This window comes from Grampus griseus, assembly GCF_964374135.1.
Source record: "Grampus griseus genome assembly, chromosome: 3".
NCBI lineage: Eukaryota > Metazoa > Chordata > Mammalia > Artiodactyla > Delphinidae > Grampus > Grampus griseus.
In genome coordinates this window covers 124,129,902-124,135,901 of record NC_139019.1, presented here as the reverse complement: position 1 = coordinate 124,135,901, position 6,000 = coordinate 124,129,902, and positions in this window count along the sequence as shown.

The following is a 6,000-nucleotide window of genomic DNA, read 5'->3' as shown; positions in this document are numbered from 1 at the left end:
GCTTCCTCCTACTTTTCTGCAATAGACCAGTTCCTGTCTAGCTCTGAACGTGCTCTGTAAGTCTGTCACTGTCTGTGTTGTGAGTCTGCCTGCATCTGTCCATTCACTTCTTCCTACAAAATGCCCTTGGTTTCTGCTTATTCTTCTGTCCTCACTGGACCAGGTTGAGTCCAGTGGACACATCATATATCCTAGAAATATCATGGTTGTTGGCAGAGGCCTGCCATGCCAAGAGAGTTCCTTCTGGACCTTGATTGCTGTTGATCTGAAGGCCAAAGATTTGCATGGTTTGAGAGCTTTGTTTTATTTTCTATTCCCTAATTTTAAATTTTGATTGGGGCTTCTTCCCTGTTCTGGGAGCATAGCCTTCCCAAGCCCTCTGGGAGATGAGCACTTGACTGAACTGAATTCAGCCAGTGTTATCGTGGTCCTCAGAGGCTCATCTGGGTTATCCCAGACCCCAATTCATCCTGCATCTCCTTGGCTATAAGTGGTGAACTCCAACTTTCTCAAACAAATGATTGTGACTAAACTGATTTTTTTCCATTTTTTAAGAAATCTTTTCCTTTGAAACACTTTTATATCTATAGAAAAATAATACAGAGATAGTACATAGCGTGCCTATGTACCTTTCACACAGCTTCCCCCAATGCTAACGTTTTACATAGCTGTGGAACATTTATCAAAAGCTAGAAAATTAACATTTATCCAATACTATTAAGTGAACTACAGACTTTATTTGGATTCCCCTAGTATCAAATCAGATTTTGAGTAACTTTGTTCAAAGTCATTATTTTGAATTTCCATTATTAAGTTATTTTACACTACAGTAATGGCCTTGAGGGATGTTTGAAATATTTTCCTCTGCCCTATATGGCCCTGGTTGGTTTTGCTATGTTGATTTTGTTGACCTTCTTATGTTTCTTTTTTCTTTGCACATGTCAGCTATCATTTTTCCTGCAATCAGTTTATCTACCACTAGCATTACGTATTTCCCTTCCCATCCTAGTTTCCAGTCTCTCCTCTGCTGTGTGTGGAAGAACCAAGCTTTCTAGAGTTGTATGCAAACTAAGTTTAAATATTCTCCGAGTGAAAAACGAGGAAGACTACAAGGAAAGTCCACACCTTTGGGACAACTACTCTGATTACTCAGAGACTTTAAAAAGAACAAACAAGCAAACAAACAAAAAACACCTCAGTGCAGGTTTCTGGATAGTTAAGGTCACTGGATACCTGACCTTTAGATAAATGCAGTGTTGCTAGTAAAAGATTCACAGAAACACGTACATGCACGTGCCCCTCTGCTAGTTCATTTTCTCTTGATGCCTTAGGTTTTCCTGAGTTAATGACTAACGGCAAAAAAGTCCTATCTCCACAATCTGTACTGTTGTTTCCTGCTCTCTCCATCCATATTCTTTCTTTGACTCCTTGAGATCTCCTGTATTAGTCTGCTCAGTCTGCTATAACAAAATACCATAGACCAAGTAGATTAAACATCAGAGATTTATTTCTCACAGTTTGGGAGGCTGGGGAATCCAAGATCAAGGTGGAGGCAGATTTGGTTCCCAGTGAGAATCCTCTTCCTGTCTGGCAGACAGATGCCTTGTCACTATCCTCACATGGCAGACAGAGAGACAGAGAGACAGAGACAGAGAGAGCATGGCAGTGAGGGTGGAGAAAGAGGACTCAGTTCTTTTTTCCTCTTCTTATAAGGGCACTAATCCTATCATGGATGCCCCACCCTTATGACCTCATCTAAACCTAATTACCTCCCAAAGGCCCCATCTCCAAATACCATCATATTTGGGTTTAGGACTTTAACATATGAATTTGGGGAGAGATTAAAAAAATTCAGTTTATAACACCTTCCCATCCTATACCAGTTGAAAAATATTCCTTTTGTATCCACAGACTCCTAGCTTCTTTGCCAGGGGTTTTCCATGGCAATGACCCAACCCATGATGTAAGTTTTGTGCTAGGATAGCTTTCTCAGTCTCCCTCTCATGGAAAGATTGAGAACCAGAAATACCCACAACAACAAAGACCCAACACAGCCAAGAATAAATAAATAAATTTATTTATTTATTTTTAAATTTATTTAGTTATTTATGGCTGTGTTGGATCTTCGTTTCTGTGAGAGGGCTTTCTCTAGTTGCAGCAAGTGGGGGCCACTCTTCATCGCGGTGCGCGGGCCTCTCACTATCGTGGCCTCTCTTCTTGTGGAACACAGGCTCCAGACGCGCAGGCTCAGTAATTGTGGCTCACGGGCCTAGTTGCTCCGCGGCATGTGGGATCTTCCCAGACCAGGGCTCGAACCTGTGTCCCCTGCATTGGCAGGCAGATTCTCAACCACTGCACCACCAGGTAAGCCCAATAAATTTATTTTTATAAATAAATAAATAAAAGTACAGGGCTGAAAGATTGTTTCTTCTTATCATATAATAAGATATGGGCTCTGCCTTCCAGGAGTGTCAGGAGGCCAGATATATGTCCAATCAGACACCTCACATTAGCAGATAATTTGTGTTCCTGTCAACACTAAATGCTCATGGATGGTGTAGAAGTCTTCTGGAATGGGTCTTAAAGGGTGGGTAGGATTTGGATGTAGCAGAATTTGGGAAGTCATAGTAGATGTGGAAGACAGGGATCATGGGCGTTATGTCATTTAGAATACTTTGGCCTATAAGCACTAGAATGCCTAAGTAAAATTAACTTTAAAAAATAAGATTATCCATTTACAAGATAGAAAGCTTGGTTTGGTAGAGTTTGGTAGTTTTAGTATTGGTTAATTCAGTAATTCAATAACACTGTGAAGAACCCAGATGCTTTTCCTCTGCTCTTTTCAGCCTATTAGTTTTCGTTCTGGATGATACTCTCATGGTCACAAACTAGTTGCAACAGCTCCAAACATTGTATCCTTCTCACATAACCACAACCAAATGCTAGAAGATAAGGCAGACTCTTATCATACTTGTCTTTTATTCAGGAGGGAAACATTTTCCATCAGATTCCCCTAGCAGACCTTCAAGTCATTGATCAGAAGATCAGAGGCCAAACCCTTAGCTGTCAAGCAGTGTTTTTGCCTGTACTAGGAGACAGGCTGTATTAGAAAGACAGAAGAGTGTGTGAGCACATACTTTTTTTTTTTTTTTTTTGCGGTACGCAGGCCTGTCACTGTTGTGGCCTCTCCCGTTGCGGAGCACAGGCTCCGGACGCGCAGGCTCAGCGGCCATGGCTCACGGGCCCAGCCACTCCGCGGCATGTGGGATCTTCCCGGACCGGGGCACGAACTCATGTCCCCTGCATCAGCAGGCGGACTCTCAACCACTGCGCCACCAGGGAAGCCCTGGGCACATGCTTTAAAGTAAATAACTCACAGTGCCTACCACAGGCTCTAAGCCCATTCATGCTTCCTGAAGAAAAACAAAGGGAGATTTATTGGAAAGATACAGAGGTATCTCATGGATCCCCAGAGCAGGAAATTTACTGGCTTTCATGGTGACAAATAAGGAATATGGGTGCTTTTAGGGATTAGTGTTCCTCTTTCCACCTCTCTGAGACCATAATCTCTTGTCTAGTTTTCACTGTACATCAACTTCATTCTTTTCTCTTTCTGGATCAACTTTCTCTGATTCTATGAACACATGGGTCAAACCTGGCTCCCCCAGGCAGCCCTTCCCATTCTCAGTTCAAGCACTAAGACCCTGATAATATCTCCAAGTCCCCAGTCACATATTTCCTGGAGGTAGAAGCAGAGTAACTTTGGACTCTGCTATGGCCAGTAGGTAGAGCCTCCTGCAGGGGTGGGGACTTGTCCTTAGATTATGGAAGACAAGGGCTGGGGAGCACCGCCACAGCTGTGTCCTATGGTGAAGAAGCACATGTAAGAGATTGTGAGCTCGTGATGGCATGGGGTGGGGAGGCCAAGAGAGGAACACAGTTAAAGGAAGCATTCCCTGTTTTGGAATCACTATAAATGTCTGTGTAAATACAAACAGCTGAATCATAGGTGTGGATTTTGATCCTGGCTCCACTGATAATCAAAGAGAGGACCTGAGGCCAGAATCCCTTAACTGTTAACAAGAATATCTGTTTTCTAATGACAGAGATAAGCTAGTCCAGAGCAGAACAACCAGGGAGCCGAGGGAGAATAGGAACCCTGGTCTATGAGGAATCCTGAAGGACTGGAGGTGTTTCTCCTGGAGAAGAAAAGTCTCAGGGGGGTTGAGGGCTCCATAATGAATGACATGAGCATCCACTTAGGTCTTCAGGCTAAACTCAGACTGGACACCCTTCACGGTCAGTGGAATCAGTGAGCATGTCCTGCCCATCACTGTCTGGAAGGTCCTTCTCTTTCCTCCTGCCCACTGCTCCTACTTGTGCTTTAGACCTGTCTTTTCTCTTCTGGAGGAACGAGGCTCCACACTGGTCTCAGTGTCCCAATCGTCCCAGTTATTCCCCACAGTGCAGCCAGTGTTCATTTCACTCTCCATTACCTAAGACTCAGCCCAACCTTCTGAGCCTAGCTTTTAAGACCCTCAGTCATGGGGCCTCTACCTCCTTTAAGCCTCATCTCCCAGCACCCCCATCCTCACCATGTAGGATACACTCTTAGAACATTCACCATTCCTCAAACATCACTCCAAGCTCTTTCCTGCCTCTGCACCTTGCCTAGCCCATGCTGTACCTTGAAAGCCCTCATTGCCCCCGTGTCCAATGCATCAGTGGGTCCTGTCAGCTCTGTTTTCAAGATATATCCTGAATCTGACTGTTTCTCAACACCTCCACTGCTACCATCCCACATCTGTGAGTCACTAACATCTCTAGACACCTTGAAAATCACCTGTGATGTATATGTGTAACTGATTCACTTTACTGTACACCTGAAATTAACACAACATTGTAAATTAACAATAAAAATTTTTAAAAATAAAAATAGAGCCAGTCCACACTGCCAAAAAAAAAATTACTCTAAGCATAATAACAATGTTAAATTAAAATGAGCATATTCCATCTAAAAAAAAGAAAAGGAAATCACCTGTGTCAGCCAAAATAATGTCCAAAGAGATCCACATCCTAATCCCCCAAATCTATGAATGTATTACCTTAGGTGGCAAAAGGTACTTTGTAGATGTGATTAAGCTACAAGTATTGAGATGGGGAGATTATCCTGGGTTATCTGGGTGGGCCCACTGTAATCGCAAGCATCCTTGTAATGAAGAAGCAGGAGGGTCAGAGTCAGAGAAGGAGATGTGGTGGTGGAAGCAGAGGTTAGAGCAATGAGACCACGAACAAAGGTATGTGGGCAGCCTCTAGAAGCTGGAAAAGGCAAGGAATGGCATTCTCCCCTAGAACTTCCAGAAAGAATGCAGCTCTGCCCAACGCCTTGATTTTAGCCCATTGAGACCAATTTTGACCTTCCGACCTCCAGAACTGTAAGATAATAAGTTTGCACTCTTTTAAGCTAATAAGTTTGTGGTAATTTGTTATAGAAGCAATAGGAAGCTGAGATGGCTCCTGATTTTCCTCTGGGCTCCCACTCCAACCTCACCTCTGCCCATTCTACACACCACAGCTAGAATGTTCTTCCAAAACATGAAGTCCTCATGAATCCATTCTCATTACCTTAGCCAGCTTCCTGCTGCTCTTACGATGAGCATAACAGCCCTTAGCAGGGTGAGTCTCTGAGTCTTCACTCTCCTCTTAAAGTGATGCTCGCCGTGTTCTACTCTCGCAAGGCACACCTACCCTCAGGACCGTGGTCTTTTACTCTTGCTGGCCCTTTTGCCAACATCTTCCTCCTCTTTACCCGTTTAACCCCTACCCATCTTTCAGTTCTCATCTCCCTCACTTCCTCAGTCACGCTACCCTGACACACTAACCTCGGCCACATCCCCTATGACATGTTCTCACAGCACCGCCAAATACCTCTCATCCCTAACACTTCTCAGGCCTGCGATTTTCCATCTCACTGTGGGTCTCCCGTACTACACTGTGAGC